This window comes from Acomys minous (genome assembly GCF_964271855.1).
Source record: "Acomys minous genome assembly, chromosome: 15".
In the NCBI taxonomy this organism is placed as follows: Eukaryota; Metazoa; Chordata; class Mammalia; order Rodentia; family Muridae; genus Acomys; species Acomys minous.
In genome coordinates this window covers 56,198,053-56,220,798 of record NC_140497.1, presented here as the reverse complement: position 1 = coordinate 56,220,798, position 22,746 = coordinate 56,198,053, and the positions used below count along the sequence as shown (strand labels likewise).

The 22,746-nt window shown below is 45.3% G+C and overlaps 1 pseudogene across 1 annotated transcript; it reads right to left on the bottom strand.

Annotated features, from left to right (window-relative positions):
• Window positions 1–1,358: 1,358 nt before the first annotated feature.
• Window positions 1,359–10,096, bottom strand: LOC311584172 (F-box/LRR-repeat protein 19-like; annotated as a pseudogene). The gene is made up of 6 exons: window positions 10,059–10,096; window positions 6,495–6,639; window positions 3,450–4,108; window positions 2,331–3,321; window positions 2,045–2,067; window positions 1,359–1,609 (listed from the first exon to the last, which is right to left on the bottom strand). The product of its transcript is annotated as an F-box/LRR-repeat protein 19-like (transcript).
• Window positions 10,097–22,746: the final 12,650 nt, after the last annotated feature.

Sequence of the window (22,746 nt, the reverse complement as noted above, 5' to 3'; positions counted from 1 at the left end):
GCAGACTTGGGGGTTTAGGGATCCAATCAGGCTGGGTCCCACACTTACCCCTTGCTGGAGTGCTTTCTTCCCTCCCTCAAGCAGCCTCATGGTCAAGCCTTTCTCCAATCCCAGGCACCCCTGCCCCATCTGCCTTTGGTCTGCCCAGCCCCCACTCCCAACCTTCCTGTTACCTGAGGTAAGTAGATAGATTTCTCCTCTTCCCACCACCATGTGATAGAATCCAGTTCCATCTGGTCTAAATTGAGTGGGGTCTCGACCCGATTCCTCCCTCAGACTCTAGAGACCCCATCCCCACACTGGAAAAAGGAAAGGGGTGGGGAGAGGGGAGGTGCCAAGAGTCCTTTTAACTAAGTTCCCAGAGGTGTCCATTGGCTGCTATTTCCATGGCAACCAAGAGTGGCAGTTCCCTGGGCAAATGAGACACAAGCTTCCATGAAGATGAAAGAATGGGATGAGCCAAGTTGGAAGAGTCCCATCTTGCCCATCTTTAATCTGACATCCCCCCCACCAGGTCGGAGTGGTGGAGCTGTTTGAGACAGTAATGCACGAGAGCTGGGGGGTGGGAGAGTCCAAACTGGGTACCCACTAGCCCAGTTTAGGTCAAGCTGCCGCCTCACATCACAGTCCCCTAGGTCTGAGAGTCCCTGGGTTCAAGTACAGATGAATGTTCAAGCATTGTGTTGAGAGCCAGGCAGCGGTCTGGGCTATCCCTCACCACTCTCCCGGGCCATGAGCTGAACAGCAAGCAGGTTGACTCACAGCCCCTCACTCCTTGCAATAGCTGCCATTTTCAATGACATTCAAGGAGTCAGGGTCAGAGAAAGAACTGGAATCTGGGCAGAGGGAAGGGAGAAGGGTAACCCCTGAGAGGGAATGAGTCCCAGGCCCCAGTCCTGGCATTTCCTAGCTTGTAGAGGACCCTATCTTACACCTGGATCCCCAACTGCTCCTCTTGTTTCCTCTTTTCCAACCCCCATCCCACCCAACTGGTCTTTGTTCCCTGAGCCCTTGTTGGTCTGTTCTCTGCCCTACCCACAACCATCCATCACCTCCCACTGGGAGCACTGTGGCTCCCAGTATCCTGCCTGCTCACCCTTCCCTGCTCAAGACTTGCACTTTTACCACCCTTCCCACCATCCATTTGGCTTAGCACTTCCCCCGTACCTCTTGACCCACCCCCCCCCCCCCAAAGGGATGGACAATGAAGCAGGTGGAAGGCAGAGGTGGGAAGCAAAGATCTCCAAAGACATCAGTGGAGGTGGGAAAGGGGAAGGCTGGCTCATATCCCTGGGCAGAAACTCCAAGATATTAAACTAAGGAGTGTCAAGTCATGAAGAAAATAACCTGGACTCCCATCAGGGGGCGAAAAGAAGACAAGAGGTCCAGGAGCTGTCCTTGAGAAGTAGTTTCTATTCTGGACAACAGAAGGGGCCAGGGGGCCCAGCGGCTGCCAAATGGAACAAGCTTCGGGTGAGAGCAGGCAGCAGGAGCCTAGGTCCAGGTGGCGAAGTCCTGGGCAGCAATGAAACAGTGGAAGGTAGTGGTCTGTGAGGCGGTGGCGGCAGTGGTCCATGAGGCGGTGGCATCCAGACAGATCGAGGTGCATCTGAAAGAGAATTTTTAATTAGCATTAAAGCAACCAGAACAGCAGAGCTCGTTAACTCATAAGCCCAAATAGTTGAGAGTGCAGGTCGGCAGGTATGCTAGCCCAAGGCCCCAGATGATAAGTCACAAAGAATGCGGAGATAGGAGACAAAGGCCTATTGAGTGTTCCAGGGACCGGCTGGCCATAAAAGATAGGGAGGATACACAAGGACAAATTCCTGAGAGAAACAGGTACCGGACATGGTCGAGTGAGTAATGAGCCAAGACCCCTCATCCGATCTTATGGTGTTTGCTTAATCCCCCCTTGAGGCCCGCACACAATGTTCCAGGTTTGAGTTTAACCAGATGTGTCGTTAGCTCAGATAAACATCTACCCTTGGGTTCCGAGAAAAACAGGAACCAAGGACTGTTCCCATGTGATTAAGTCTGACCTTACCCTAGATCTGCCTACGTAATTTGCTGATGTTCAAATGTTTGAAACAACCAATCGTGTGTGGCAGCACCAAAACTTTTCGCTCCCCCCCCTCCCCCCGACCCTTGCCCATATAAACCCTACGCTCCTGGGCTTCTGGGTCGACCCCTCTGTCTCCTGCGTGAGATACGTGTCGACCCGGAGCTCCGCCAATAAACTGCCTCATGTGTTTGAAGCAAGATGGTTGTTTGAGTGTGCACCATCCCGAGGCTTGAGTGAGTGTCTCCCTTCGGGGGTCTTTCACATCAGCATCTCCTGGAGAGTGGTGTGGGCACTGTAATGAGGTGGACACTGGGGTCTCCATCATAGGCATAGTTACTCAAGTTGAGGGCACTGACTTGGGAAGCATGACACAATAGGAGAATCAAGGAGGCATCGGTGAGCTCCAGGCCTGTGGGGAGAAGTTATGCCACCCACTGCAGGTGGCCTCAGCTCTTGGTTTTCCCAGTCTGGTGGAGGCAGCAGCAGCTCTCGAGGCTGGGAGTCTTTAACATCCTCAATCCAGTGGAGGTCCAAGAGTCACAGTGAGGGCAGTGGGGTGGAGCCCACAGCAGAGACATAGAGCCAGGAGCACCCAGAAAGCACCAACTCCTGCAAGCCTTGAAGTTGGTTCAGAAGCCACATGAGCTGCTCTTTTTGAAGACACCTGTCCAGTTGAGGTCCAGAGCACATGGCTTGCAGTGAACCACTCCATTAAGCATGGGTGGGGTCAGTGACTTCCTCTGGCTTAGGTCCATCCAAGGCCACAGACACTTGTTGAAGCACCAGCAGCTCCAAGTCCAGCAGAATAGCATGCAGACACATCGCTCTTGGGGTCCAAGGTACTGGAAGACATGGAGACAAGAAGCCCGAGGCAGCAGCAAAAGCAGAGTGTCAGGCTTGGGGCTTCAAGGAGAGGGGGGCGTACCACGTGCCACTCCAACTGTGGAGGCCGTGGTGGTGGGGCAGGGCCCAGGGGACAATTGAGCAGTGGTCCCCCACTGCCAGGGCATATAGCCCACTGCGTCCCACAGTTCTCCTTCAGCTGGCCTAGGCTGGCTGAAGGCCGTTCCAGGCCTCTCCAGGAGCTTTGTCCTCACTAAGCGATGTGCTTGCTAAGTCTGAGTCTGAGGAGGAAGAAGAGATATCAGGCACCTGCTCCAGCAGCTGGCACATAAGCTTGAAACATTCAAGTTTCTCCCTCTGTGGTGATGGAATGGCACTGCCAGGCCCTCAGCAGAAGCCATAGGTGGCTTGGGTTTCTCCCAGTTCTCGGAGGGAGCCCAGGGTGGCAGGATGAGAATGCCAGGCTTGGATTCAGAAGCCTGGGGGACAGAAGGCCAGGGCAGCCTGGGTCTACTCCTTCGAGGAGGTAGGCATATCCACCCACCTTCTTCAAGTGCCTCTCTTGGCCTCCTTTCACCTTTTCCCTTGGGGTGGGGGTCTTATTCCCTGCCTCCCACTCCCTCCGTTTGGGGGCCCAGACACATCAGGGTTAGGGTTAGGGTTAGGGCCCATCAGCAGGGAGAGGGCCAGCAAGCAAGCGTCCCTTTCTTCTGAGTAGAGGTGGAGGTGGTGGCTCCACTGTCAGCTTCCATCCACCCCCTCACCATTGTCAGCCCCATGGTGCCCTGGACCCTCACCTGCATCCTCGCTTGTCCGCCCTTCCTGGGTACATTGGGGGCACTCCCAGCAGTTGCGGATCTCCGAATTGATAGCACCCTCAGCCTTTCCCATCTTCAGGCAGCCAGGGTGGACAATCTCGTTACAGATTGTACACTCCATGAGGCTCAAACCAAACTTCTCTTCCTCTCCTTCCACCTTATTCTGCTTCCCAGCTTCCCCACACAGAAGGCATACAGCTGTGTGTGGGAGCACAGGCATAGTGCACTGCTTAAGCAGGAATGACTGCTTAATGTGCCCGCCATCCCATTTCATGTCTCCACAGAAATGGCAGTCCCCACACTCAGTGTGCACACAGGCCTGGCAGTGGCAGCAGCGGGTTCCAAGTCTGCGCGCTCCAGTCCTGCCCTCAGATGCTCGACGACACTGGGGGGCAACAGCAAAACCAAGGGTTCACACGTGTCCCAGGAGCCATCTCTCCCGTCTTGGTAGCTCCCGACAGGCATGGTACGGGGCACTCAGAATGCTGGGGTTCACAACCCTCTCACCCCAGGGTGCTCAGCCCCTCCCTCCAGCAAAGGCCGGGACAACAGCAAGTGGAGGTTGGGAGTGCCGGGGGCAAGGCCCTCTCACCAGCTGCCCTGAGGGACAACTGGGGCTCCTTGGGCACAAGGTGCTTGCTCAGTTTCTGCCAGGGCCCCACTCAGTCCCAGGTACGAGTCACATCTTTGTCGAGACTCTACTGTGAAGGATCCAGCAAAGCCCACTCTTCCCGAGTGAAGTTCACATGCACATCATCATAGGTCACTGCATCCTAAAGTAGGCTGTGCCCCGGCCCGCAGGGTCTTCCAACAAAACTAGAAGGGGGTGTCAGAGTGAAAGATGGACAGGAGACATGAAGAAATGAGGGCAAGTCTGAATTTTGATCAAGCCCCGTTTATTGAAAATTTTCACAGGGTGTTTATAGAATCTCAGAAGGGCAAGGGCAGGGCTGCTATGGAAACCTAATGGCAGCTGTTCTGCTCTCTAGCCCACTAGTAAAATCTTCATGATAAGAAAGTAAGTGAAGGTGACAAGCAAGCGGGTTCCTAGGACCTAATGAGGTTGTTCTGCTATATATCTCAGTAGTGAAAACTTCAAGGATAGGGAGGTTAGTTCTGAAGAATGCAGCTGCAGAAATAAGGTAAGCAAGCAGCTTCCTGGGACTGGGATCGGGTGGTGTGGCCTCGGGCTGACCCTCAGCTTGCTATGTGCCAAGCGGAGGTGTAGAAAATGGAGCCTACAGGTAAGGTGGAATTGCCTATGTTTTAAGCCAAGAGCCACTAAGGGTGCCCCCCCACAGGTCCCCCTTTTCTAATATATATATAGATAGATAGAGATATATATCTATAAATATATACTGGATGGGTGGTTCAGGCCTGTCTTAGGCTGCATCAATCTCGTCAGACCGTCCCTTACCCATCATCGAGAGGCCAACAGCTTGATGTTTTTGAAAATTGGTTGACATCTCTGTCTTAGGTTTGATACGGTCCCGGTTGTACATAATCCTGTCACTAGCTCTGAATCCCCTGCTGCCCTCTATAGCCCGTCACTGGGTCCAAGGGTAGCATTTTGACTCCTGGCCCTGTCTTAGGTGGGGTCACTCTGGGTATTGCCTGCTATTCATCTGAACAGCCTTGGTCTGTAAGCTTCAGCCTGTGATGAGGGACCTGTATGCCATCCACTTGCTGTTTGACAAAGGCCATGAGTTTGCTAAAGAGAAAGGGTCTTAGTGATAGTAGTATTAGTAAACCAAGGAAGGAGCCCAAAACGGGGAGAAGATATGGGAGAAACCTGGGGAGCCCACTCCAAAAGGGATTATCGAAGATTTCCTGTGGCCACTTTTCCAGGTCTTCTTGTAGCCTTTTAAAATCTTATCTCGAACGATCCCAGACTTGCTAGCATAGAAACAGCACTTTTCTTGTAGAGCCAAACAGATACCTCCCTGTTCTGTTGTTAGCAAATCCAAGCTCCTGTGGTTTTGAAGAACGACCTCAGCCAGGGAGTCGACCGGATCCTGTAGATCCTGGATAGTGCTGGGCAAGGTTTGAACATCGTCTGTGAGTTGTTTTGAGAATTCTGCATATTTATGAATGGAAACACTCAGGCCTGCTGAACTTGTAGCAAGGGCTGAAGTAATTTCCAGTCCTACTAAAAGGGGAATTAGCTGGACAGCCCTTTTGTGTTGTCTAGCAATGTAATCAAAGCTAGGGACTGGCACCGGATCATCACCAGGAGTAATGCTGACATCAGGGAGAAGCGTAGCCAGGGCATAGCTCCCTGTCCAATTCTGAGGCAGGTAGGTGTAAGCAAGGTTGGAGCCACAAACAAACACTGTGGCGTTATCAGTACATAGTGCAGAAGAAGCATTAATATAACTTTTACAGTTGGCAAAGGCTACAGTACCCACATCTACATCATACACACACACACACACACACACACACACACACACACACACACAGAGCCAGCAGCCCTGTGTCAGAGAAAGGGGAACGAAAGTACATCAGTGTTCAAGCACATCATGGACTTGGTCTGTCAAGTCAAGGCTATGATAATGCACCTGTATAACTCCGGCATCTCGAGCACCTAGCTGTTCTTTTACAAAGGTAGTAAGGCGTCTAAAAGCCCAGGGGCCAAAAGAGATAAGGAGGAGAAATCTTACCAGGGGGCCCAGAATGGAGGGCAACAAGGTAGTAAGCCAAGGGGAGGTGGAGAACCAATTCTCTTTCTGTTCTCATTGTCTTTTTCCCTTTTCTAAGCCTTCTCTAACCTTGGCCATGCTATCTTTGACCACCCTAGAGTGGTCAATATAAAAGCAACACTTCTTTGAGGGCAGCGCAAAGTCTGCCTTTTTGGAGGAATAGTAGGTCTGAATCTTAGCAGCTTGTAATTTACAGGTGACCTCTGCATGGAGTCTGTTAATCAGGTAAAAATCTGTTGAGACAAATACAGACTGGAGACAGAAGTTAAAATTGTATCCATAAAGCAGTTAGAGTAGGCTTACATTTTTGAAACACAGTAAAAGCATAAACAATTTCTTTTTCCAGAAGACTTGATATACAGATTTGACAGACTCGTTTTTAATAAGAAGCCAGTACTTTACCAGTTTAGTATAACCACTGATCTTATTTTAAATCTGTAATTTGTACTTACCAACATTTAAAACACATTTTTAGGGCCTCAAATATTAAACATTTTTTAGACCTTTAATCATAGGAAATCACTGTTAGGATGTGTTAATCTCTGTTTTAATTAGTTTAAATATAATTAATGCTATATTTAGCAGATCTCTGATAAGCTTGAAGACCAGCATATCTGTGCTCAATCCTCGTCTGTCTTTAGTTGTCTGTCCTAACCTATATTTTATAAACATAAAACAGAATGTTATAATCTATAGTTTGTAGTCAAGTGCTAGAGGACCATATCCGTTTACTTTTAGTGTATCTGAATTGCTTGTTTCTAGCTATATATTGGCTGATTACTTTTAGAAAACACCTGTGATTAACTGAGCTAGTACCTAACAAAACCATAAGCTTTAATTATTTTAAATAGTTTGTGATAGTAGCTCTTAACTTTACATACCAGTTGTAGTTAAAGTACCAGTATGGCTTAAGAATGTTTATTATTATGTCTATAATTATTATTACTGTTGTATTTTAAACCCTTTTTTTTTTTTACTGGAACTGCTTTGCTCTTAATGTAGGGAAACAGTAATAGCTGAGCAAGTTTATGCCCAGCATTAATTTGTATCTCCTGTTTTACACACCATGATTTTAACGTACAATAAGACCCTGAGAAGTTACATAACAGTTAATAATAAAATGATAACCATTAAATTAGAGTTTCTTTAGTTTAGCATCAAGACCTAAAGGGTTTGGAAACATTTTTGGTTTCCATATGGCATATCATTATAGAATACAACAGTTTTTTAAAGAAAATTTATCAGTGTTACTAATATATTTAATTTATTGACTGCAATGTAATTAATACAAACGAGTCCTGTTAAGTTTGCTTAAGAATGAAGTCATAGCGTACAACTATAACTTTTAGAACTTAAAACCAGATTTTTACAGTGCTTTGAACTAGGACTGAATCACATAGTATCTGTGTTACAAACGCATATGCACTCATATATTTTAAACAAGAGTTTGAACTTAAAATTTAAACATTATATTTAGTAAGCAAATCATTAACCTTTAGATAAAAGTTCAGATATATGCTGGAGATGCAGTTTTAATACCTTTAAAGTCAATAAGAAACAAACATGTAGTAAAACTGACAAAAAGTTTCTTTAACTTTATAGCATAATTTAAAAGGATCTTACACCTACATGTTAAATGCTTAAAGGCAGAACCTGTGAAAGATAAGCGAGAAACTAGGAGTATCCGAGTTTGCATCCTGCCCAGGATGCTGTAGTGGATACATAGATAAGAGATGTTTAGATTTTAAACATATAACCTGTTATATTTTAGAATTCATCTGCTTTTGTGATTAATTGTACTATGAGGTAATTCACTTTTCTCAGAAGTATAAAGTACGGTCTCCTACAACAAACGCGGTGGGGAGAATTGAGAAGCTTAACTTCAGTTGAAGCTAAGATGCCTGACTTCATCTACCTTTTCTCCTGATCCTCTCCTCTTGAATGTATGTGTGTGAGTGGTTTATTTTCTCTCTCTCTTACTTCTTATTTCTCTGTAGATTCGCAAATAAGGTAGCTGACTGAGGGCCATCAGCCTTCTATGGCTAATAAGCCTAAGTTTACACCAACTTATTGGAGATCTCTGCAAAGAGGCCTATCTACAGATCAAAGAGCCTCCTTTTATGACCCCCATGCAGTTTCCAGCCAGAAGCCGCTTTTACAGCCTCAGCCATAGGAAAAATGTGGCCAGTTTAAGTTCTCCTCGGCCTCAGTTACAGCCAGTCCCTAGAGAAGAAACCTTGGGCTCTCATTCCCTTTCCTTTTTGTTCTTTTTAATTTTGATCGGTTGTCTGAGTCATCAGTTCTGGCCACCCAAGAGGTGAAGCACACTGGAAGGGCACCCTCATCCAGCACCAGAGGCCCCACCCTGGCCTCCCCCCACCCCAGAGCACCAGCCGGGCACCAACAGACAGAGCTAGTTTATCAGTTTTTGTTGTTTCTTTTTCTTGAGAATCAATGAAATGAGTTAGAGCTAATGGCCAGTAGATGAAACTTTGTTCTTTTTTCTCCAACAGAATATAATATATAAACCAACATTTAAACACCAAAGACAAAAAAAGTAACAGATTTGTTTTTCACTATGAGGGACAAGTCATGTGCCCCAGTCCTTCTGTATATCCAGTGGTCTAAGACAACAGTCAAGGGGGTTTGATTTTTTTTGTCTCATAGTGAGAAAGTCCACACAAATAGACAAAAATAAACGAAACCAGAAAACCACAATAGTCAAAAAGCCACAATAGTCTGGACTACACCAAAACCAGAACCAAGTGAGCAATCGGACCTGGTGATCAGGCTTGCGGAGAGCACTCCCCAAGTGGAGGGGGATTGACTCCCCCTCCTAGAGGTCAAGAATGTCTTCCAGCTTCCCTGTCAGGAGGTACACTATCTCCTGGCACAGGCGAAGAGCAACCTTGACATTGTGACCTAAATGCTCCAGCTTTAAAGCGAAACTAAAGAAGTGGAGCTGGAGAGATGGCTCAGCGGTTAAGAGACTGTCTGCTCTTCCAGAGGTCGTGAGTTCAATTCCCAGCAACCACATGGTGGCTCACAACCACCCACACCCTCAAATGCTCTCTCCTGGCCTGCAGGTGTACAGGCAGATAGAGCACTCATGTACATGAAATAAATAAAATATTAAAAAAAAAGAAAAAAAGAAAGAAAGTGGAGTGACAGAGAGACAGACAAAGAAGACAGACAAGGAAGAGTGGCAGCGCCCAGGTCTGGGAGGGGACTCTTCAGGCAGAGGAGATTTACAGCCTTTGGATTTAATAGGGGTCCTTAATGGAGGACTGGGTAGGCCGACTTTTACATTTTTCCAGACCTTTTCTAAGTTCTTCTTTAAGAAAATTTTCACCTTCATCTAACACATTTTTAATATCCTCATGAAAGTATCTTACACAGAAGATATCACTAATCAAATTTCATCATTTAAACCATCGCCCACTCTTTTCCATCTTTTTTCATCTATGGTTCCTTCCTGTGGGAACCAGAGACAAATGTCCTTAAGGAAGAGAAAAAAATAAACAAAATCTTTTTTTAACGCTAGTTCTTCATGCCTTGAGAGAATCTTTAAGTCCACCTATGACTTGTTCATGTACACTAATTCCTTGTCCCATAATATCACCATCTGCTTACCTCTCAGGTCTTCTCTCACGGAGTGGATGTTTCTCCATGGCAATCTGTATGCGAGTCTTCACTCAGACAGTGGGCGTTTCTCCACAGCGACCTCTTTGAGGGGCTTCACTCACGGAGTGGACTTTCTCTGCCGGGACCTCATTGTATGATGCGACTGTAGTCTTAAGATGGCGCTCCTTGCATGCTCCCCGGTGCCTCAGGCCACACATCTGGGCACCAAACTGCCCCGCCCGTGGGATCTTCAGACGAAACCTAGGAGGGGGTGTCGGAGTGAAAGGACAGGAAACACGAAGAATTGAGGCCAAGTCTGAATTTTGATCAAGCCCCATTTATAGAAAAATTTCACAAGGTTTTTTATAGAATTTCAGAGGGGCAAGAGCAGGGTTGCTATGGAAACCTAATGGCAGCTATTCTGCTCTCTAACCCCCCTAGTAAAAACTTTAAGATAAGAAAGTAAGCAAAGGTGACAAGTAAGCGGGTTCCTAGGGCCTAATGAGGTTGTTCTGCTATATACCGCAGTAGTAAAAACTTCGAGGACAGGGAGGTTAGTTCTGAGGAATGCAGCTGCAGAGATAAGGTAAGCAAGCAGCTTCCTGGGACCGGGACCAGGTGGTGTGGCCTCAGGCTGACCCTCAGCTTGCTATGTGCCAAGCAGAAGTCTAGAAAATGGAGCCTACAGGTAAGGTGGAATTGCCTGTGTTTTAAGCCAAGAGCCACTAAGGGTGCCCGCCCCCCCGCACAGTTATGCATAGTTACACGGTAGCTGTCTAAGCCTAACATCAGTAGGTATTTTCCATACTCAATCGATTCTAATGTATCATGTCCTTACTACTCTCTAGTGCTTTACAGGTCTGATGCCTGTGACTGTGCTGGCTGTTTGAACAACTGTTTTGGCCAGATAAAGAAAGTCAACCACCAAGTGATGAGAAAATATATAAAGTTGTAGACATAACTTTTTTGGTTAGTGAAATAGGACTGAGTAGCAACTTTAGATAAGTGAGATGGTAGATATTAGTATTCTTTTAACATAATAATTAGTTCAAAATTGATATTGGAAAAAATGAGGGAAAACTTGAGCCTGTATCTTGTTCCTCTGTGTTCCCACAAGGCCTCTCTGCCAAGGGGCAATGATCAAAGCCAGGGCACCAGGGTTCATGTCAGAGGCAGTCCCCCACTTCCCCCCGTTGAGAATGAGCTGTCCATTGGTTATATCTGAACAGGGGGTCTAGGTTCTCTGTTTGCAATGTCCGTGGTTGGTGCATCAGTTTGTGCAGGTCCCCCTGGGTCCAGATCCCTCAGCCTTGATAGTCCTGTGGAGCTCCTGACAACCTCGGCCCCATTCCCGCTCTACCATCCCCCAACCCTTCCATACAGCTTATACGACTTGCAGTGCTTCGCCCATAGTCCGGCTGCGAATCTCACTATCTGTCCCGATGCCCTGCTGGGTGGAGTCTCTTAGAGGACATTATGTTGGGCTAATACCCACTTACAAGTGAGTACATACTATGCATGTCTTTCTGGGTCTACTTCCATCCATTTGTTCTAGGATGGCCAAGGTTACACAGAGAAACCCTTCACTCCTCCCCACACAAAAAGAAAAATCACAAACAAACCAAACTGAAACCTACTAGACAGCAAAAAATAACAATCAAAGCTGAAATTTTAAATGCAGAAGAATTCTTTCATGAAGTCAAGCATGACTTCATGATCGAAGTTCTACAGGTAACAGAAATAGAGAGAACATGTCTCTATAAAGTAAAAGCTAGAATCTTAAAGCCTAAAACAAGTAAGCCTAATTTTTGAACTGTGTACTGAAGTCATTTCTTTCTAGTAGGTTTGTGTTTGTTTGTATTTTTCCTAATTTTTTACTTTATACTGAAGTCAATTATTTGTACTTATATACATTTTTAAAGGTAGGCAATTAAGCCAGGTGGAGTAGTGCACGCCTTTAGTCCCAGCACTCAGAAGGCAGAGGTGGGTGGATCTTTGTGAGTTTGAGGCCAGCCTGGTTTACAAAGTGACTTCCAGGACAGCCAGAGCTGTTACATGGAGAAACCCTGTGTCAACCCCCTTCCCCCCCAAAAAAAGGTAGGCAATTAAAGCTATAAATTTCCTTATATGATAGACTGTACTGTACTTCATGGGTTGAGTAGTATTATGTGTTTTTATTTTCATTTAGTTGAGGAACTATTACTTCCTTCCTTTTTCTTCCTTTCTGCTATCTGTTTTCTCCCTTTCATCACATAGTGATTTATGAGTTCTTGACTCTCCAGTCCCATAGACCCTAATGACTTCATCTGTCCTCTGAGGGCAACTGGCAGGTTGTTAGACACAGAGTTACAGGCCAGAAAAATACTCATTCCCATAAAAATGAAGTACCCATTCAGCATATCAAAGCGGACCTGGCCTTGAGATTCTCCCGGCATTCCTCTGTTCCTACCTGAACTTTCCTCCAGAGGATCTCCACTGAATAATCCAGACACTTTGGACTGTCGGTGTTTGTCTGTCTCTGTCTCTCTCTCTGCATTTCTTCTATCCTCTTTCTCTGCCCCCTGCCACTTTGTCGTCTGCATGGAGACTTCACTGACCTCCCCATTGTAATAAACATGTCAGGGCTTGTTTCAAAGCCCAGTGTAGGAAGCAGCTACATGTCAGGGCTTGTTTCAGAGCCCAGCGTAGAAAATAGCTGACAGCCCAAAAAGCTGACGTCTGACCAGATGTGTGAGTGATAGATAAAACCTTAATAGTAAGTTCTGACCTAGGAGCAGCCACGACTGCAAGTTGGTGATAAGAGTGACGCAGAAAGCTAGATGTGTGAATTAGAGAGGATAAAGTTAAGTTAAGTATAAAAACCCTGAGAAGAAGCAGCCAGCTCTCGCTCTCTCGCTCTCTCTCTCTCTCTCTCTCTCTCTCTCTCTCTCTCTCTCTCTCTGTCACCATGATTACCTAAAATGCTACCAGCCAACAGGCGCTCTCCCCGAACAGAGCAGACAGACATGCTGTCAGAAAACAACCCGAGAACTGAATCAAGTCGCAGCAGCGAACCTGTTCGGCAGAACTTCGCGATATCAGGTCGTATACCCTAATGGCATAAGCTCCCAGAACATTGATATTATAAGATGCTAAATGCTACTCCTATTAGAATTAAGATAGTTTTAAGAGTATAATGAAATGGTATTTGGTGGCTTGGCCTTGGAGCCTTAGCTGCTGCCTTTTGTTGTAGTTGCCTTTGTATTGCTAATAAACCTCTCTTGCTAAATCGTACCACTTGCTCTTGGCCTGACTCTTTTGTTCCGGATTCTGAGTGTAAACTCTCTGCTCTCGACACCCATATGAGATCAGTAAACCTGCCTGAGAGCTGCCCCCAATAAAGCTGTCTTTCCCCTCTAATTTGTCTTGAATTGGCTCATTTCATTAGCAGAGAATACCTACCAAGAATTTGACAGCCATCATCCTCCTAAATTGAGAAAAACTTGAAGCAATTCAGCAGAAGATAAAATTTGTGTGACAGTCCCTGAGGATCTCTGGAACAAGGCAAAAAATGCTAATTATTTTTTCATGCACTTGATTCCCCCTGAGGACACATAGAAGTTTGAAACAATATCAGTAGCCTTCCATGAATGTCTCTGTATGCTGACCATGGAGCAAAGCCTGAGGGAAACTGTAACAGTGGGTACTACAGAACCATGGCGAGTCAGGAACCAGACTGACTTACTATACTGGTAGGCATTTCATTACAGATGTCTATACCTATACCTATATCTGTGTGTGTGTGTGTGTGTGTGTGTGTGTGTGTGTGTGTGTGTGTGCGCATGCGCGCGTGTGTGTCCTCCTTGCCCCCTTCCACTGTATTTCTCCTTGCCAAACCTCCAAAACAATAGACTAAACCTATAGAACACCCCATTCATTCTAATGATTCTCACAATTAAAATTACCTTTTAGTATTAATAAAATTTAAACATGAATCTACATTAATTAGTTCAAAACTCATTTTCTTTAAAAAAAATCTCTTAAATATAATTTACCTATTTGTTGGCTCTGTTTATTAACAATTAAACTTTATTATACAACCCAACTAGCATATACAAGAAGGAAAAAAAAGGTTAAAGGGACAGAAGATTAAAACCTCCTGGAATCTGTTCGGCAGGACGGGTCCTTAGGTGTCTCAGTCCCACGAGCTGGTCCGGTCCCTTCCTCTCTCTTCGCGCTCTCCCCTCGCCTTCTCTCAACCTGTTGTTTTTCTCTCACCCTCTTCCCAGTCACATGCAAAGGGCGGTCTCCTCCTCCCTTCGAGGGTCAATTAGGAAAACAATAGCCACGGTGGGGTTCCCAGGTAGGCTTCCTGAATTCCAAGCCCAGGAAGGCTCCAAACAGTCTCTCACAAGGTATTCATGGTGTGCCCCAAGGGTAAAGCCCGCCAAGACTGCTTCCACCTGTGACAAAGCTTAATCTTTCCCACACCTATTAACAAATTAGTTAATGTAGCTTAACACAAAGTGAAGCACAGAAAATGCTTAGCTGGATCTTCTCTTATTCCATAAACATAAAATCTTGGTCCTAGGAGGTAAGATTATGCATGCAAATCTCCATAACCCAGTGTCAAATCCCTTAGAACTTCTTACAAACCCTAAGAAGAGGGTATCAAGCACATTAAAAATAGCTTAAGACAGGGAAGAATGGGAGGATACAAGGGATGGGATAACCATTGAGATGTAACAAGAATAAATTAATAAAAAAAGGAAAAAAATAGCTTAAGACATCTTACCTTGCCACATCCCCATGGGATCTAGCAGTGATTAAAAATTAAGCAATGAGGACTGGCCCTACAGCATATGGGCTCCTGGGCCCGCCAGGCCAAGATGCCCAAGCAAAAGGTTAGCCTGGATGGAGCGGCGAAGGCGGAGCCCAAGCCCGCCCCTGCTAAGGTGGACAGGAAGCCAAAAAAGGGGAAACAGACACAAGTGGCTGACCAGCAAGCTATAGATCTGCCTGCAGAAAATGGAGAGACAGAAAACCAGAGTCCAGCCTCTGAAGTAGAAGAGAAAGACGCCAAGTCTGACTAACCCTCCATCCTGTCTGTCAGTGGTCCCTGCCTCCCTTCTTGTACAATCCAGAGGAATATTTTTATCAATTATTTTGTAAATGCGAGTGTTTTAGAAGCTCTAGAAACATTTTAAAGAGGTGGGGGAATCCTACCTCATCCCATTTTTAAAGTGTAAATGATTTTTAAGAGGTTAAATCACTTGCTGGTTGTTTATTTTTTGGCACAACCAGAAAATAGCAGGATACTGAATGAGGAGAGGCTGGGACTGTCTCGGGGTCACCATAACATTCCGCAGAGGGGCTAGTTTTATATCCTACAACACAGCGTGCTAAACAGCAATATGGAGTCTGTCGTGCATTCCTGTCTGGAATATTAATATTTTCAGTTAGATCTGGTCTCCTGTTTCTAGTAGAGCTGTTTCCTAAGAAAACCACTCCTCGGTCCTTGCCCTGTCACAATTGTAACGTCTCTGGTCATGGCAGTCCATTTTTCTAATAATTGTGATAATGTGCTGTGAAAGGTGGAAATTTTGAGTATGTACTGTCTGTAGGATAAAATTGCGAGTCAGTGGAATTGAGGTTATTGTGTGAGGTCTTAAGGAAAACCTGTCAAATTTGACTCTGGAACGTCACTGGAATAAGCTCAAAGAGGGACAACTCATGGCTCTTCATGTGGGCACGTGAACGCAATGTATGTGTGACTTCAGAGTCTGGGTACTTTTGTTAAGAATTGAAATGTCTGTATTCTGTTCCTCAGCCAATAAAATCTCAGCTGTGAAAGAGGAAAAAAACGTAAGCAATGAATGAAAGCTATACCTCTAAGGGTTAGTAAATATTGTGCCAGCCTCCATGGTGGTATGATTAACCCAAACTAATTATTCTCAGCATAAAACATTTCATTTATACTCATGAGTAGAATCAAAATCCAACTTTATGTGAAACTCATTGTTTGGGCTTAAACTCAATCATGAAAGTAATTCTAATTTATTAAATACATGATAGCTACTATCCAAACTGCGATTAGATACCAACTATGCTTAGCCCTAAACTTCAATAATTTTCCAACAAAATTATTCGCCAGAGAATTACTAGCCACAGCTTACAACTTAGAAGACTTGGCGGCACTTTACATCCATCTAGAGGAGCCTGTTCTATATTCAGAATCTCAGCATCTCTTGCTAATTTAGCTCATATACCACCATCTTCAGCAAACCCTAAAAAGGAATTAAAGTAAGCAAAAGGACAAACATAAAATGTTAGGTCATGATATAGCCAATGAGATGGAAAGTAACGGGCTACATTTTCTTAAAAAGAACATTTTATGAAATCCTTTATGAAACTAAAGGACTAAGAAAGATTTGGCAGTAAATTAAGAATAGAGAGCTTAATAAAATAGAGCAACGAAGTACATACACACCACCTGTCTCCCTCCTCCAATTAATATTCATCAACTAATTTGTGAGAGAAAATAAGTCAAAATATTGAGTCTGTGGTTGTGCAAATGAAAACATCAAGTGTCCCATGAGAGGGGTGAGAAAAAAAAAACAACTTTATTTCCAGGCAGAAAGAGATACTGATGTCATGGACACTGTCCAATGTAAGAGCATTGGAACTGTAACAACCAGTCTCTGCCAGAGTTAGTTTATATAGGCAAAAACCACAATTTGGTCAAGCAAGGGGTTACCGAGGGAATAGGGTGGTTAGCAGGGTGGATGACTTGACACCCTTAGACCAATGCACATAAAATAAAAATAACTAAATTTTTAAAAATGAAACATATTCTGGTTCACAGAGGACAGTGGCCTCTTCTGACCACCAACATTTGGGTGACCTTACAGTTACCTTTAGCTTCAAGAACGGTCCTTGCCTCTTGGAGCCATCACACTCCCGTGCTTGGGGGTCAGTGTGAGTTCTCTATGTAAGTAGTCTGGCAGGAACAGGCCCCTCACACTGCGTGTGCCACCTCTGCTTCTCAGGTGCATCTCTTTGAACTTCATTTACAAAGCATAGGGCCAAAGAGAAAAGAAGGAACTCCATGACGGTGGGCCGGGGAGACAGCTCAAGTCACTTGAAGGTGTGCCGCACAAGCCTGAGGGTCCAAGCTGACATCCCCAACACCATGTAAAGAGTGAGACATCCCAGCACACGACTGCAATCCTAGACCTGAGGAGGTAGAGACAGAAAGATCCCTGAAGCTTACTGGACAGCCAAATTAATAAGCTCTGAGTTCAGTGAGAGGCGCTATCTCAAAAGTAAAACAAGGTGGAGAGAGACTGAGGAAAGCATCTACACACACACACACACACACACACACACACACACACACACACATACACACAAAACAGATAAAATAAATGTTTTTTAAAAGTAATTGTGTGATGATAAGAGCAGAGCATTAAGCCCAGAATTTACAAAAGCTATCTGTCCACAACTCCAGGTCTACATTAGGGGGTAATAATAATAATAATAATAATAATAATAATAATAATAATAATAATAATAATAATAATAATAATACACATAAGGTATACACACAATAATGTACACACGTAAATGTACACATGGGCAGACATATGCTTGCACTTCCATGCAGACACACACCCACAGGAATTTTAAAAGATCATAGCCGCACACTGCAAGGTTTTGTAAATGCCTTTTATTCTTTGTTCTGGGCTCTGCTGTGACTCTGTGGAAAAGCTGTTTGTATAATGGTGAAAGATAATACATTCGTACTACTCTCGCTTGGGAAGTCATCTTCACGCAGGCTCAGTAAGAAGGTCAGAGGGTGAACAGGTCTCCCTGTGCATCATCAAGGCAGGAGCCACGCCCACTCAAGCACCCTCCTCCCCTCCTCCCTTGTCACACCAGGATGGAGACAACGTGCCAGATGTTAAGTTTTTTTGTGGTCCTTTTAAGATGACTTCATCTATTGTTGAGACACTTAAAGCACCTAAAGGTGCTGCCTTCTACTGTTTGCCAGACATGCCACTTGACAGGAAAGGCACGTGCTATTAAAATAGGAACTGTTTTCTAAAAATGCTGAGCGGGTTGCTCTGACAGAAGCATTGTTCTTGCTTTTCCAATCCTCTTCTCCTTGAGTCACAGCCATTTAGGTGCATGGATTACAGTCGAGTGCTCACTGTATTACATCTTCCCCTTTCTTTCTGTTCCCTGTTTTGATGGATGGCATAGGGTTGGCAAGTGTTCCTGGTCTAGCACAAGTCATCATTTTAGCTCTGGCCGTCATTTTTCACTACCTGCCATACTGCCCCATTAATCACCCACATCCTGGGCATTCCTTGTAGCCTGCAACAGAGTAGGTGTTTAGTTAATGCTTCTTTTATGAGCAAGCAATGCCTGTGGGATTTTATGAATGAATGAAGTTGATAATCGACGCCATTGATCCAAAGCCAAAACTCACTTTTCTTAGAGATAAGAAGACACACACACACACACACACACACACACACTGAACCACAGAAACAGTTAAAATATTTCTATCATGATAGCCAGATTTCTACCAAATGAGATTTACTCCTTTGAGTTCATTAAGTTCTGAAGTCCCCTTTTAAATTTCAAAGATCTATAGGAGATAAATACACATTTACTGTGTGTGTGTGTGTGTGTGTGTGTGTGTGTGTGTGTGTGTGTGTTTGTGTGTGTGTGTGTGTGTTTTGTTCTGTTTGTTTCGAGACAGGGTTTCTCTGTGTAGCCTTGACTGTCATGGACTCAATTTATAGACCAGGCTGGCCTCGAACTCACAGAGATCCTCTGCTTCCCTGAGTTCTGGGATTAAAGCATGTACCACCACACTGGCTTTTTTTCTAAACCATATTTTAGCTCATAAGTTAAGTAGTGTTTGCCTGGGAAATTAGAGACAGCCAGTGGGGTCACATGTACCCAAATGAGAAGAAATTTCAGGCTTCCTCCTGGGTGAAGCTACACAGAGGGTATATACATATTTCACACATATGCACACACATGAACATATGGCAGGATGGTAACATGTGTGGTCTGTGACTTGAAAAGAGAAGATGGTATTCACATAAGGACGCACACAAGGGGAAAGAAGTGTGGATGGAAAAAGAGAAATATAAATACATTTCATGCATTTGAAATTTTTCTTTGACTGGCGTTCCTCTCTGGCATTTATCTCTGGTAATGTCCCACACTATCGATATACCCAGAACCCAGCCTCCTAAGAGGTCGCATCTCACTTACTCCAGGTTGGCAAATGTTAGAAAGGGTGGGGGAGGGCTTGGTAATAGAATGATTAAAGCAATTGCACCCTTACAAAGATTTGACCAAAGTACCATGATGGAGCCTTGGGGAGCCTTCCAGACAGGATTCTGACACCTTCCAGAATGAAGTGGAAGAAGAAAACCAAATGGAATGGAATGGAGTTGACCAAGAGCGGCTAAGCTTTCACAAGGAAGATGTGTCATTTCAACAGTTCTCACTGTGATGCAAAATCCATGAGAATAAATTTGGGAGAAGGATCAAACATTTGAAGAAAAGATGAATAAGCTGTCTGGACATTCATGGATGTTATAGCTTTGTGAATATTGAACAATGTGGCTCTCCTTTAATTTATATTGCTCCATCCATGCTGCACCTGTCACCATCCATGTTGTACCTGTCTCTCTCCACCCGTGCTGCATCCATCGCTCAGCCATGAAAAGGCTGCTTCCTGACCTTACTTTCCCCATTGTGCCTCCTTAGGCAAGAGTGAGAAATGTTCACCTTGTTTATCCAAGTCATTATCAGAGTAACTAGAGCTAGGCACGCTGCATGTCAAAGGGCTGGCTTAACAAATAAATGATTTTCAGTTGGGCTAGCAACAATTAAGCAGACGTAAGGCTGATTCCAAGGTGGCATCAGTGTCTTTGTACCCACAGAGTGTCCTCATCGCCAAACTGAGACCAGCAGTTCTCTTCTCCAGAACTTGTAATACATGATCCATGGCTGTTGCGTGCACACACACACGTGCACTCATGCACACACATGCATGCACATACACACACACATTCACACGTGCACACTGCTCATATTCATTCTATCTAAAGATAACTTGGCCATCATAGTCTCCACAAATGTCCTAGGAGCAGACAGGCACTAAGGGAACATGGCAGAAAAGCCACATCTTAGTCACACACTTCTTACCTATCTGTCTTCCCTTCAAGGTTCCTGGGTATTTATTTCCTGAGGATATTTTTTCCATCTGTCTCACCATTCCTTTCTGTTCCCCTAACCCTCACTGACTCTCTGCCTAAAGAGTGATCTCACCAACACTTCAAGTGAGTGGATTCTGTCTTTGAGTTGTCTGCTGTGCCTCTCACTCCTGCTGTCTCCCTTGAGCTGCTCAGGGCCCTCCAGCTTCCCCCTATTTATCAAGGCTAAATTAACAAAGGGCTCATGCCTGTTGGTAATTCACTACTGTGATGATTTCCATTCCAGCTCTCAGACCCATCAGAAGTCTTCCCTGTGTGCCTCACAAGGACATCTGGAGCACTAGTGGTGAGATGAACAAAAGGAAGGAACGAACGAACGAAGTAAAGAAGGAGAAAGCCGGGTATCTCTGTGATCCTAAGTCTCCCCACTCCCCTGCAGTGTTGTGAAGTGGATCACTCTGCCCCTCCAGAGTACCCAGTGCAGAGTTGGCACAAGTGATCAACTGCTTCTCCCAATGGAAAGCATGTGTCAGGGTGAGCAGAGATGCACAGGGGTAAAGCATTCTTGAGTACTGTGGCAGTGGGGCTGGAGGACCTGGTAAAGCTTGGATCAGAATCTGCAGCTTTGCCAGATCCGCCAGCCCCACTGCCACATGACTCAAGCTACTGCATGACTCACCAAGGGATATACAAGTACCCAGAACAGAGAGCCTCCACTGGACTCCCCAAACAGAACTTGATACCATGCCGCTCCCAACTCAAAATGACGACTCTAAAAGCAACTGGGCCCGCCTCTCAGCTTAAGACCAGTGTAGGAAATGAATGGCAAGAGCCTGCTCAAGACAAGAGTTCAAAGCTGTCTAAAACCAGAACATTGCTCCTCCTTCTTCAAATCATAGGCAAGCAAGTGTCCTGACTGAGTGATCAGATGGAGGTCTTGGCAGCAATCCTAACTTTCCACATAGTAGTGGCACGCTTCAAGAGCTGCTTTATTAAATATTACTACTTACATAAATAAAACTGATGAGCTCCTTCCTCTGGCCTAGCACTTTTCAACAGGATGAAACATCCCACAGTACCCTTCTTCTGTGTGAGAGGGGTTGAAGTTGGTGTTAATGCCATTAAGCGGGCATACGGAAGTAGCATGGGCTGTGACCTCAGAGGTCAAGAAAAGAAAAGGAAACAAAAACATGGTATTGGCGATTACAAAGGCTTTGTCTACACAGCCAGTGATTAATGACCTCTCATCAAACCTAAACACATCCACCTCTCTCAGTGAGAAGGACCAGTGTCCCATCTGAGGCTGACTCGCTGACCCATCCTGATGACGGCCCAGATCAGTGACTGAGACTCTAGCAAGCACATCTCATCTCTGAGTCTTCCAGCTCCCATAGAGTCAATCCTCCCACGGACCTGCTGAGAACAGGAAGTGGGATGGAGCAGAAATCAAAAGACTCAGAGCTCAGGGATGAGGAGAGACCATCCTGCCTGCGCGCTGATGAGCAACCCAGGATGTGTGAACTCGGGTATGGCCCTACTATGGCCCCAAACTGAGTACTGAATTTAACACGCCTTCTTAAGACAACGACTGAACTTTAAGAATCTTAGGGACTAGCTCAGCACACTCCTACGACCTCAAACAAGCAAGCAGCAGGTTTTCTGAGCAATGAGATGCACGTTTACGCCACCGTGGATGGTGATCACTTTAACTCCACAGGTGCAGAGTAACTGGAGCTCTTTGGGCACCTGAGATGCTTGCAGCTGGACCTGTTTCCATCGCTGGCTGTCTCCAGCTGTTCAGATTTAGATGGTGACTTCTAAGAAGGAGGTTTCAAGTGGAAGCTCTCAACTGGTATCCTGCTAAAATGTACTGCTGTTCAGTTTTGTTGCTCCGAGGTTCAAAAGGAGAAAGTCAGTTGGCGAGGAGTAAACCTGGCTGAGATTTCTTAGCAGAAGTTCCAAATAAGGTAGTTAGAAGCCCCAGATAGGCAGGACTGAAAGAGGGATGCTACCAAGAGAGTGAGGCAGAGTTGCTAATGCTTGGAAGCTTCTGTTCTGGAAAGGCATCCTGTCGAGAGGGTGAACAGTACCAGGCCTTGTGGACTGAGAGCCGGATAACGACTGCCCATATTTGCTTCCCATGCTACGTCTGTAGCTCTACCTTCAAACCTGCACTTGCCTTCCCTTCTTGTCTCGCCTGTGGCTGAAAGTGGTTTTATGTGAACACAGGTTCTGAAGTGATAGCCTCAAGGGGTAGAATGCAGGAAGAAATGTTGCATGTGTCTATGTTTAATAAAAGAGTTCTACTGGGGAGGGGGGCAATTGGAACCCCTTTGTTTTCTTAAGGCAGGAAAAAATGGAGCAAGAGTCTCAGTATGGTGTGGGCTATCAAGTCCACCTCAGCGTTAGTGAGACAGGATAGGTGAGTGCTTTGGTAATGTTCTTTACACATGAGGCAGTTTTAATACCAATCA